General features: G+C 44.7%; 3 long non-coding RNA genes across 6 annotated transcripts in view; 2 read left to right on the plus strand and 1 right to left on the minus strand.

Annotated features, from left to right (window-relative positions):
- Nucleotides 1-8,753, minus strand: part of LOC119362011 — an 18,404-nt gene extending 9,651 nt beyond the window's left edge. Inside the window, exons 1-2 of one of the 3 annotated variants that reach the window (XR_005173069.1) lie at nt 8,457-8,748; nt 7,934-8,155 (exon numbers count right to left, since the gene is read on the minus strand). This is a non-coding gene — a long non-coding RNA (uncharacterized LOC119362011). Of the gene's footprint in view, nt 1-7,933; nt 8,156-8,456 lie in introns of all 3 variants that reach the window. The other 2 variants (XR_005173068.1, XR_005173067.1) reach the window with 2 other exon arrangements.
- Nucleotides 3,459-6,808, plus strand: LOC119362012. 2 transcript variants are annotated; one of them, XR_005173072.1, is made up of 6 exons: nt 3,459-3,482; nt 3,568-3,834; nt 4,440-4,568; nt 5,689-5,798; nt 6,093-6,138; nt 6,732-6,808. It is a non-coding gene; the product is annotated as an uncharacterized LOC119362012 (long non-coding RNA). The 2 variants fall into 2 exon arrangements; XR_005173071.1 differs by having other exon boundaries at nt 5,689-5,753.
- Nucleotides 6,914-8,515, plus strand: LOC119362013. The gene is made up of 3 exons (XR_005173073.1): nt 6,914-6,964; nt 7,153-7,281; nt 8,470-8,515. It is a non-coding gene; the product is annotated as an uncharacterized LOC119362013 (long non-coding RNA).
- Nucleotides 8,754-13,139: the final 4,386 nt, after the last annotated feature.

A 13,139-nucleotide genomic window follows, 5' to 3' on the forward strand; every position in this document is an offset into this window, starting at 1 on the left:
CCCCCACCGCCCGCCGCGTCGCCCCACCGGTCGCCTCCTCGCCCCGGCCCTGCCTGGCCCTGCCTCGCCCCGGCCCTGCCTCTCCCCGCCGGTGAGATCTCCACCTTTTTTTTTCTGTTTTTAGATAGATAGATTGTTAGATATATAGATAGATAGATCAATAGATAGATAGATAGAGATAGATAGATTGTTAGATAGATAGATGAATGTTGCAAATTTTTTTGGTTCGATGAGATGAATCGATGATGATGATGAATATATTGTTGATATTGTTAGTTGTGATGATGATGATGATGAATATTTATTTAATATTGTTAGTTGTGATGATGATGATGAATATGTGATGAAATAACCCTACATGGTTCAAGAATAAATGAATACATGTTTATATGTTTTAAATATGCTTTATGAGTTGTGATGTTCTAAATTTTTGTCGCGGTGGAAGTTGTAGGTTTTGTAGAGTTTCATGTCGGTGGAGTGATCGTCATCGGAGTTGTTGGTCACGGATCATCCCTGCTCTGTTCGACTACTTCCTCTACAGCCGAGGGTGAGCTATAAATCCACCTACACCTCCTACGCTCTTTTAATCATGTCACTAGATTTCATTCTCAAGTCAACTGGCGTAACCTAGGCATCTCCCATCCAAAAGGGTTGCATCGATAAATATGCATTCAATTGCATATTTATCACCGCAGCTCTTTCGGATTGTCCAGCGTTTTCCACGGACAACCCGAGTATGTGTAGATTGGGTATGTTCTCCATGTTCTACCCCGTTCCGAGACAGGATTTGGGCGGCGCCTCCCCATTGTTCTCCGGAGCACATTCTCTCGGCTATTTGCCGAGACGTGTATCTGGAGAACAGCGGGGAGGTGCTGCCAAAATTTTGTCTCAGAACGGGGTAGAATGGAGAACGTACTCAATCTACACATCCTCGGGTGGGATTAGGACCCATCTTTACCTATTAGAGATGTAGGTGGATTAAACGCGGTAGAAACTGAAAATTTGATGCCATTAATTTAAGTGAATTCTTAATTATGTTGTGTGGGTTGCAAAAAAGCAGAGGATGGCAGATAATCAGTGGATGTACAATGGTTTTATCCGTCGGAATCGAGTAACATCAAAGTGGATCGCGAAAACCGATGTGTATTTGAAGGAGATATTCCGTCGTCCAATGAGAATTATCCCACCATACCCCTGTGCGAGATGTGCCAACGTCACCGTAGAAATCAGACGGACATGAGTGAGCACCTTCGCACGCACGGATATATGCCAAACTTTGACATGCCGCCGATAAACATAGCCGAGCAGGACCGTGGTAGAGAGGAGGTGATGCGACAATGCATCGATGGATATGAGGACGACGGGGTCAGGGACATGCTAGATGATGTCATTGTTGCAGAAATGGCAAATGCGACACCTTTAGAGAATGAACCGGAGGAGCCGGAGTCAACCGCAAAGGTCTTCTTGGAGGTCTTGGCCTCGTCGAAGAAACCTCTTTATGCGGGTGCGAGGGAAGGAGGGAGTACATGCTCAGGGAAACCGAAACCACTATCTCCACAAGGCAGTTAATGTATGACTAACCCCATTAAACATTCTTCTTCTTCTATTTACCATCACTTTCTTATGTATGACTAACCTCTGTTTGGTGGTGCAGGAGGAGAAACTGAAGCGACCGCTCTCAGACATGCAGGCATGGGAGATCGCCCATACGCGGAAGGACTCCAAGCCTGGCGAGCCCCAGTACTACGGCAAGCATACTGCGGGGAGGAAGCAGGCCTACTCCGAAGCGTATCTGAAGTTGCATCCTGACACACCTGACCCCATTGCGGCGCCTCTGGACGACATGGCGGTGGTGAGCATGGGGCCCAAGGAGCACGGTCAGGAGGCGGTTTTCGATGCTGTGATCACTCCTAGTATCTCCTACACACAGCTTCGTCGGATCGACCCGAGCCGGACCCAGCGCACGAGCCAGCCAGTGACCAGTTCACAATCCCTCTTTCAGGAGCAATAATCTGTAAGTATTTTCCCTTTTATCTTCATTGCTCACTTTATTTTCCGCATTTAGTAGTTTTATGAGTTCCATCATGTCATACCGTAGGCCTACCTGGAGTACACACGCTAGGAGACCGCTGCGTGGCATCAGAGGCTTTATGAACACCAAGTGCAGAGGGATAGCCAGATGCAGCAGGCTTTTCAGGATATGGCGGCCGACAGGTTCGTGGGGTTACCTCCAGCACAACCAGTGCTGATAAGCTTTGAGGAGTTTGTGGCACAGAACGCTGCCCCCTCGCCGGTTAGTTCATCCCCAATCTATTCACCAAAGCATGTCATTCCTTTCAAAACAGTCATATATCCCGTTAATATGTCTTTTCAACATCCAGGGAACAGGTGGATCTACCGTTGGCGGTGGTCTTCGCAGCACTCCCGAGTCACGGAGCCCGACCACTCCGATCCACGGAGGCAGAGGCGGAGGTGGAGGCGGTCTTGGCGGTAGCGCTGTCGCTAGCAGTGACGACCTGGGCTTCGGCCGTCTTGGCGGTGACGACCTCCGTGGTGCTCGATGATCCTTGTGTGTGGTGATGATGCTGGAGATGACTTGTGTGTGGTGATGATCATTTAGATGACTTGTGTGCTTTTCTATATGCTTATGCTTATGTTGGTTGTGATGATGTTCATTTAGAGACTTGTGTGTGATGATGCTTATGCATATATTGTTGTGATGGTGCCGGATGATATCCCGTTGTGTTTTATATGTCTATCCCATCATATATATCTGCTGATATGTGCTGTTATTTGAATTGAATTGATTTAAAAAAACAGAAAAAAGAAAAAAAAAGCAAATGCAAACTATGCCGACGGCTAGGCCGTCGGCATAGGGCTAGCGTGAGCTCCCAGTAGGAGACACGTGGCGCCTATGCCGACGGCCTAGCCGTCGGCTTAGTTTGAAAACTGTGCTGACGGCTTGGCCGTCGGCATAGGGGCCACGTGTCGCCTACTGGGAGCTCTGTATGAAGGACTATGCCGACGGCTTCGCCGTCGGCTTAGTTTCAACTTATGCCGACGGCCTGGCCGACGGCATAGCCCTGGTCCTAGAGCAGCGTCTGGTCGCCACGTGGCACCACTATGCCGACGGCCTGGCCGTTGGCATAGTGGTGCCACGTGGCGACCTTTCGTTGGGCAGACTTTACGGCCGCCGCCGTTAGGCGTGATAGTTGCCGACGGCCTGGGCCGTCGGCATAGATGTACGGCCCCCGTCGGCGTATCATATATGCCGACGGCTTTTCTGTGCCGACGGCCTCCCTGGCTGTGCCGACGCATATGTTGCCGACGGCCCTATGCCGACGGGGGCCGTCGGCATAGGCCTATCCCGACGGGTCTAAGGGCTATGCCGACGGCCCTGGCCGTCGGCATAGGGGGCGATTCCGGTAGTGAGAGGAGATGTCAAGGACAGCTCCCAATTCGTGGCGGAGACACCAGCACAGGTGAGCCCTTTCTTACTCCTTTCCTCATTTTTTGACCTGAGCTCATCCCACTAATTAATTCCTTCCTTTTTTTGTTCTTATGCAGATAGGGTTTGGGTGAGGGTTGATTCCTACCCTGATGGCAGCAACCCTCCTTCCGCAACCTTGTCCGCCGAGTGCACTGAGCTGTTTTGCTGTACAAAGAGCCTCTCCTTTTCAATGTACCATGGTGTCCCTTTCCATGCTAGCTCTAAACTTCTGCCCCCATCATTCCCATGGTGTCTAAGAAAATCATAGGGAAGAGGCTCTAGGAGAGGGGGTTTGGTTTTACTTTTCTGGTTTTGCAACACGATGCGACGAATTTCTCCTACACGTATGGCTTCATTTACCATATGCAAATCTTGGTCTTCAATTTGCTTGGTTTCGTATGAGTGACCGGAGATTACTGTGATGCTATGTAAGCCTACAGTGTAGAGTGAATCAGATATGTGCTAGGTCCACTAATTTAGCTCATTACCTTGCTTCACTGTTGTGTAGATGCAAAACTTGTTTTCCCTTGTGCTGAATTTGCCACTATTTTTCATTTCTGCTCATTCTGATCTAACCAAAGTGTCCCGATGGATTTGAGGCTCTTGCGCATGTCTGGTTTGGACATGCCCTTATTTTTTACCAGATCACTAAACTAAACTGTATAATAAAATAGACCCCCCTCCTTTCCAAGACCCTATTTATTATTAGAGCAAGCAACAACATGTTATCATATTCGGTTTCTTGTGAGTAGCACTTCAGTTTAGATTGCCATATACTCTTTGGTATATAGCATTTTTGCCTACACATTTGCCCATTTCGCATAGAAAGGTGGTTTGCTTTGGAGGGGAATTAGATAAGGCCCATGAGTCCTAAGTAAGTGTGATAAGCAAGCCCTGCACTTCTATTTACTATTAAGCATCAACTAAATTTCTGATAATGGCGTTTCAGAGATAATACAATCAATCCAACTGTTAACTTTGGTGTGCTTTTTGGATGGACTAATATGAAGACGCTGGCTAGCTCGCATTGCCATCATATATTCTAGAAGCAAGAGCAAGGATTATAGCGAAAATAAAGGTACAATGCTCCCAATATATTTTACGTTTTTGGCGAAGTTTTGGTGCTTGCGGAAGAAAATAACACCATCATTATACCTACTGCTCATTTTTTATTCAGGCAATTAGCCATCAGTAGGAAATGGCAACTAATTGTACTTTCTCTGTTGCAGAGGTGAAATTAGTACTGCTTTTCTAAAGCTTTTTTTGTTGCATGTTCCTCTTTCTTAATCTTCTGTTTGTTCAAATGTATGCATGTGCTTATAATCATTATTACACGATGAATCTCACCATGCTATCATTTCCTGAAAATTTATGGTCGCATAGTGACGTTTTTCATATGGGTGATACTTCTGTTGCCCTCATTTGGTGCGCATATAGACTATTCTCTACTGTTTCCACATCTACAATTTATTGTTTAAAGGCAAAGAAAATTGCAGCATGAACATGAAGACAATTTAGCTGAGACAAGACCATCCTAAATCAATATGAAGCGTGTTGGTGAGGGCACATAAGCAGGTAGTGTTTAATTCTTCCAGATGTCAAGGGTTAGTTAAGGGTTACCTTTCATGTCCTTGCCGAAAAAACGAGACTCTGAGCTCACACATGCATTGCTAGGTCTACACACATGGATTTTTATCCTGTGGGTGCACATCTATTTTGTTGGTGAAGGAAGTGATATCTGAGAGGGAGGTTAGCAGAAAACAAATTGCTGCTACTTAGGTTTCCACATCGCTCCACTCTTCAGTTTAAATTTTCGAAGGTTGAAGGCAAACAATATGTGAGCCAGAATTTCCAGATTCCAATAATATAGTAGCTATTCATGCAATGGGCTGAGCTTTCACTTCCATTTACTTTTTTTCTTCGAGCGAAACACGCAAAACTAGAAACTGGGGTTCGCTGTTTTAATTTATTGCCAAGAGGATAAACAAGCTATTTTATGTTCTACGCTTGTGCTAACAGGCGTTAGTTGTATAGTTAAAATAAAATGGTTGAGCACGTGCACTATATATAGAGAGATAGTTGATAGCAGCATATAAACTTTGGACAATCACCTTTGGTTTATAGCCTAAAAAAAATATACTATATTGTTATCATACAATATATATAAATTTTGTAAATTTGGCTGTACCAATATTTAGGTATATGCTGATAACAAAGGGGTTGGAGTGGTGCCCTGTGGTGACAGCCGACAGTGGAGAAAGATGTGAGCGCCCACCTCTTCGAACTACGGTTATATTTATATACGCAGGTTCCTGTTGTAGCACTTGAACTGAGATACTTCTAGCAATTTTTTGGTCTATTTGGCGATTTTTGTACTCATGAATCGTTATGGGATTACAAAGATGGATCTTTTCGAATATTTTCAAACCTCCAAGAGAATCAGATTTCAGTTTAGTATTATAAGGATAGGAATGATAAATGCATCAGTACTGTTGGGCTTTCTTAAATGCTGTTGGGTTTTCTTAAATGTTGTTTGGGGTTTGGTGGTGGTAGCGAAAAAAAGACGACATATTTTAATTTTTTGTTCCTACCGGAAAACTAGGAGAGGTGGCGCAAACATGATGGCCAAACCTGTGGTGCTTTGCAAGGTAACACATATGTCCCTGGCCTATCTTTATGTATCATGATGTTTCTATTTGTATACTTATGCAGTAATGCTTATTACAAAGCACATTGATACAAGTATGAAGTTTTGCAGATCTGTTCAAGCGAGTACCTTTTCTTTTATGCACTTTTCTTTTACTTTCACTTGCTCCTTTTGTCATTTGAAACTGGTAGTGAACATATAAAGTAATTCAAATGGGGGCAATTCTTCTGGTTTGTATATCTATGTCAGCCCTTGCTTGAAAACCTAAAAATTGACTTGCATCCTAATCAGACTACACTTTGTCTTCCTTATTTCATAGAACAAAGCAATTGAAATTGGATATAGAACAAGTCAAACCATTGCACTTCATATATTGTCTAGGGTGATTAGAATCTTACCAATCCTAATGCAAATGACTAATATGTTTATTCATCTAGACCCACATTTTAAGACCATAGGGAAGATATTTGATATTCATAATCTGCATGTCTTACAGATTCATCTAATAAAATATTCAAAGTGCAAAGTATCTAGGAGTTGGTATCTTCTTGTAGCTTCATGTGCTCATATCAATTGGCTTTTTTCAATTTTCAGGTACCTAATATGGCTAAATGCGTAACGAAAAGGTCTGTCTTCCTAGCCTCCTAGATCCAACAGTAGCACGAATAAGCAAAGGATATTTGTTTTCAAAGCCTCTGTTACGAGTGAAATGCGGCAATGGAAGCAAGGAATCACGGCTTACTTCTATTCGGATTCCATATCTACTAGGACAATCATGATATCCTTCTCATCATTTATATTTGATTCCTTGGAGATTCATAAAGAAGGTATGTGCAAAATATCTGAATTTCAAACAAACCTACACTTGAGGTTTTTATTGCATTTTCTTTATCTTATTCTTTTGCAGGAATGCATCCACAATCTTGGTATAAAATTTGTTTGGATGGTTCAGAATCTTTAGATGACATGGATGGGACATAATTTTGTTGTATTCGGATATTTTTCATGGTTACAGGTTAGGAAATTTTGGTTCTACTGCCAGAGCATACTTTATCTTTCCATTTCCATCAATCCATCTTGATGTGTGATCGGGTTGCTGTGTGATGCTGTTAGCTATTGATATGGTGTCTGCTTACGTCTGTTCGTAAGTACACTCTTTGACTATTGTTTGTTTCAGACATATAGCAAGCACAGGAAAAATCTGCTGATGAATCCTTAGCTTGCTTTTTATATTTTAGTCCTCTGGCCTTGTTCACACATAGTGACTAACCGTCTTGGAAAATTGGAAGGTCCTTGTGTCGGATAGCTTCAGCTTTTAGCTATACTAGCAAATGTTCAGTTGGTGCATGTTGTACTTTACCAGATTATCGCAGATAAATTGCAAGAACCGGAAATATGAAGCTCTAGAATTAGGGAACTAGAAATAACTGATTCTTTTTGCCGAAAAAAGAGCTAGGTTTTTATAGACCATTATTATATGCTTTCCATTTGCTGCATTCTTTCTTTCAGGTTGTTTCATTATTTTCCCATGTTAGCTTTAGGATGCCCATTGTATTTTAGTTCATATGTACATGTATTGTGTATGGTTAATTTGTCCTATATGCCAGTGTCTGAGCTTGACAAGCAGCAAAGAGGGAGGGGATTTCAAATACAAAACAAAATGTGCACAAAATAGATGCGGCTCATAATGTCATAGCATAGACTGGAACAAAATATACATTGTGTATATATAATTACTACTATTATCCAGTGCTCACGATTTATGTTAACATAGATACATTGTAGCAACAACATACCTGGTATTGTGGATAATGACCACTCCATTGCCACAACTATAGAATACACCAGACTGGCCAAAAGTGCACCATTGCCTCAACTGTAGAATACATCGGCCTGGCCAAAAGTTGTCCATGGCGACAACTATAGAACACACCAGACTGACCAAAAGATGCCTGCATATGGCCAATAACTACATATATGCTTTCCTGGACCATGGTTTGCTGTTTCGCCAGTGTTACCTCACAAAAAATTCAAAAATCACTGTCACCTCTTTTTCAGATTCAGAAGATGGCTGACTGTCTGATATACTACTAGAAAAAGTCGAAGCCCAAAAAGCATGAATGAATGATGGATCTGAACCTGTACTTCATAAATGATGTGCATATCACAAAAAATATGGATGGTTAGGCTATCAAAATTTGGCATAATACATGGCTGACGGAGATAGTATCTTCAAAAAGTACACGGCAACCAAAACTTTATGCAAGTCTACGAAGAAAATCATTGAATCATTTTTCTTTAATTAATTTTGAAACATACTTTCCTCTTGCAGCAGTCTTGCTCCTTCGGCCCTTCAACAACAGTTCACCGATTAATTTATCAGTCGGCGGCAGTAGGCAACACGAGCGGAGAAGGTAGTGAGGGAAGGAGAAGAAGCAGCAAACATCAGCAGACACCCCACACCCGTCGTGGCGGCCTGGAGGGCCCTCACTACGGAGGGCGTGGAAGTTGGCAAGGCCGGCGGCCAGCGGTTGGCAGCAGCGAGAAGCGAGTGAAAGACCTGGTTGATTTGGGAAAGGGAGGAGAACAGAGGACTGGTCGATTTAGGGATAGAAGAACAGATAAGGTTTGGTAGATTTGGGGGGAAAGGAGGAGAGACGAGCGTGCGTGGCAGCAGGTAGTCGGTGTATTGGACTCAGATATATTTGGGCTGGGCCAAATGCTTATTGTAAACTTAATTATCATTTTCAATTCTGAAAGGGTGGGTCGTGGCACCCTTTGGCCCAGATAAGGCTGCCCTGCATGTTCTCTTAGATTGCCTTCTGTATGCCAGTTAGTCTAGCTGTACGTTTATTTATTTTTTTCGTTTGTTTGTATTTCTTAAAAGCTAATGCCGTTGCATGTTTTTTTAACCTTTTCTTTTTGATCGGAGAAAGATGATGCTCTTTCTTAGGAAATTACTTATTGGATGGAACTATAGTCACCTTACAAAGTTTTTCCACCAAATGTTTTTGTGTGTGCAACTATGATCGATTTCTATTCGTATATTGTACAGTTTTATTCTGCAGAAACCACATAGAGGACAAGAAAAGCAGAAAAGTTAATTTTGGGGACGGCGAAAGACTACATATCTTGGTTACCAGAAGTTTGGTGATCAAAGCAACCTACATGATGCATCTCTGCGATGTAGCTTTGTGTAACAGAAGCTGGGTGATCAAAGCAATTTACATGATGCATCTCTAAATAGCTTTGCTTAGCATAAACTGACCTCACTACTTTCTTTAGCCTATGAACCTAATATCAATGTAATATATAGTTCTACATATGATATATTCCCTTCTATTTAAAGAATACCGGTCTCTAAACATTCCAATTTCCTTGGTTGAAAGCTTGGTTTGCTCCTGCTCTTTGTGCCATTGGCGCAACGGGCCATCTAGCATGAAGAAAGGGTGTGTATATGCTTTCGCCTTCAAGTGCATGTCCAAGGGCCTCTGCATGATTGTCTATCCAATCTAAGCAGATCACAGTAGTCCTTTGCTACGTAACTAAGTACCTATCGAGACTTTTATATCTGGCATCATTTTGGATCTTATGTAAAAAAAATATGACAATCCTTTCCGTATATGACTATCATCAATCCGTACTTATTTTCATATGTTCCTTCCGTGTCTACATATTTTGATGCACACTCTTTCAATAATTGGCTTGCTCTCGGCCTTTGCGCATGGGCGCAACGGGTCATCTAGTATTATAAAAGAAGGATATTGCAGAGCCAGGGCATCTCCCCTAGCCATGTATCTTTCCAGAATGTAGTAGTGCCTTACCTACTACAAACTTCACTCGTTGGAAGAAGGCGACCTTTGTCCTCATTAACCCCGTCCAAAAGGACGAGTCTATAGGCCTAGCTGTAACCTGGGCCAAAGTCTTAGTGCGCAAGTACTTATTCCGCAATATTTGTACCCATACACCATCAGTCTCAACTCATAGCCTGTAGAGCCATTTGCTAAGCAAACATCTGTTCTTTACCTTTAAATTCTTGATCCCTAACCTGTTGGGTTTTCCCGGATACAGACGCACTACCTGGAGGTAAAAGACGCACGAGCTGGAGGTAGAAGAAGACAGAGATACACTTTGGCACAACGCACACACTGTGCATTTTCTGTATTTCTCCTTGCTACCCACTACACAGCTGATTACAAAGCCTTTTAAAGAGAAACACACACGTACTACTACCACTATTGATCCGCTAATTACTCTGCACTAGCCGGTAGCTTAGGCACGAGTAACAACCTATTGACCAGACCACACGATTTGGCCGGCGCCACTCTTCTGAGGTAGTTCCTCGGTCACATCACATCTGAACCTCCTAACAGCGCCGGTCATGCAAACGGCATACACGTACATGCGTGCTACAAACCTGATGGACGCCCGCACATGCATCCATTCTCTACTGAATTCATCTCAACTGAATAACCAACTCTACTAATCAGATTTGCATGGTGCACGTGATCACAACTTAACGTGCACACCCTGCCGCAACTTGGACTAAATGCATGACTCAACAAAAAAACATAATCTAAACTAGCTATAATAACAAGATTAGTTTTAGCATAACCCACCTTGGTCCTTTGGTTTGCAAATAATATCCCATCTGAGCCAATCAGTATTTCTTCTTAGCCTCTTCGCTTTGCCAAAAGAAGCAGGATCAATAGAAGTCTAATCTTTTGTGTACCCCCACCGGCACTTCAAAGAAAGACAAAAGGAACATCGGCAGGCTCGTCAGAACTGAATTTATCAAAACCAACCGATCTCCGTAAGACATTAGCTTGCCCTTCCAGCAGCTTAGTCTTTTTCAAATCTATATTTTATACATTTCTGTTCCTTGTTTGTTAAACACCTACGATGGATTGAGATCCCTAAGGGCATCTCCAGCCGTTGGCCCCCCCCAGGACGCATACAAATCGCCCCCTGGGGGCGAGCCGGCGGCGCTGGGGGCGGTTTTGCGCCCAGTCGTCGCCCCCAGCTCGCCCCTAGGCGCCGAAATTGGCCCACTTTGCAGCCCAATTTCAGCGAATAAACGGCCCATATGGGCGAGAATAGGCCCATATTCGGCGTGGTTTCGCCGTGTCTCGGCGTTCAATTATCAACACAATTATTCCTTATCACATATTTCATCACAGAAAAATCAAATACTTCAACAAAATACTACAACAACAAATAGTTCAATACAAATTATATAGTTCAACAAATAAAAACTCGTATTTCATCACGCGGCGTCCCCCTTGAGCCTCCATAGGTGCTCAATCAGATCTTTCTGCAGTTGATGATGCACCTGTGGGTCTCGGATCTCCTGACGCATACTGAGATAGGCAGTCCAAGTTGCCGGTAGCTGGTGATCAACTTCGGCTAGAGGACCCTGCCTGTAGTATGGTTCAGTGTCAAACACTGGGTCTTCTTGCTCGCTCTCGATGATCATGTTGTGAAAGATGACACAACAAGTCATGATCTCCCACATTTGATCTTTCGACCAGGTCTGAGCGGGGTACCGAACAACAGCGAATCGAGATTGGAGCACACCAAATGCCCGCTCGACATCCTTCCTGCAAGCCTCCTGAAGCTTCGCAAACCAGGCGTTCTTGCCTCTTGCCACAGGGTTTGAGATCGTCTTCACAAATGTCGACCATCTCGGATAGATGCCGTCAGCTAGATAGTACCCCTTGTTGTATTGGTGCCCATTGATCTCGAAGTTCACCGGAGGAGAATGGCCCTCAACGAGCTTGGCAAAAACAGGAGAGCACTGCAGCACGTTGATGTCATTGTGAGTTCCTGGCATACCAAAGAAGGAGTGCCAAATCCAGAGGTCCTGTGTGGCTACCACCTCAAGCACCACACTGCAACCGCCTTTTGCGCCTTTGTACATCCCCTGCCAACCAAATGGGCAGTTATTCCATTTCCAATGCATGCAGTCGATGCTTCCAAGCATCCCAGGAAATCCTCTTGCTGCATTCTGGGCTAGGAACCGAGCAGTGTCTTCCGCATTGGGTGTTCTCAAGTATTGTGGCCCAAACACTGCCACCACTGCCCGACAGAACTTGTAGAAACACTCTATGCTGGTGGACTCGGCCATGCGCCCATAGTCGTCGAGTGAATCACTGGGAGCTCCATATGCAAGCATCCTCATTGCTGTCGTGCACTTCTAGATGGAGGTGAATCCAAGAGCGCCAATGCAATCCATCTTGCACTTGAAGTAGTTGTCGAACTCCCGGATGGAATTCACAATCCCAAGGAAGAGCTTTCGGCTCATCCGATAACGGCGCCGAAATGTTCTCTCGCCATGAAGTGGAGCATCGGCGAAGTAGACGGAGTAGAGCATGCAGTAGCCTTGCAGACGATGCCGGTTCTTTGCTTTCACCCACCCCGGCGCCGAGCCACCTCGACGCGGCTTTTCATTGCTCGCCAGCAGCTGGGCGAGGGCGGCGAGCACCATCAGATGCTCTTCTTCTTGGACGTCGGCCGCGGCTTCCTCCTCCAGCAGCGCGGCGAGCTCTTCCTCCTCATCCGAGTCCATCGCCGAGACAGTCAAAACGCCGAACACCTTGCGCTCGGTGGGCGTGTACCCGCTGTTAAACCGCGCCCCTCCGCGGCCGAAAACGGCGGCCGGAAACGCTCAGCTGCTGCGGGAGGGGTTACCGCGGCGAAGCGCTGCTATTTTCCGGCGGGGAATGGCTATCTAGCGGAGTAGGCCGGTGGCCGTCGCCGGGATATAGCTAGTGGTGGCCGAGGGCGCGAGGGGTGCGAGGCGAGTCGGGGGAAGAAAACCTTGACTTTTCCCCTGTCGGTGTGGGCCAGGCGTGCTTTTGTTGGGGAACGTAGCAGAAATTCAAAATTTTCCTACGTGTCACCAAGATCTATCTATGGAGAAACCAGCAACGAGTAGTAAGAGAGTGCATCTACATACCCTTGTAGATCGCTAAGCGGAAGCGTTCAAGTGAACGGGGTTGA

This window comes from Triticum dicoccoides, chromosome 2B (assembly GCF_002162155.2).
Source record: "Triticum dicoccoides isolate Atlit2015 ecotype Zavitan chromosome 2B, WEW_v2.0, whole genome shotgun sequence".
NCBI classification, from domain to species: domain Eukaryota; kingdom Viridiplantae; phylum Streptophyta; class Magnoliopsida; order Poales; family Poaceae; genus Triticum; species Triticum dicoccoides.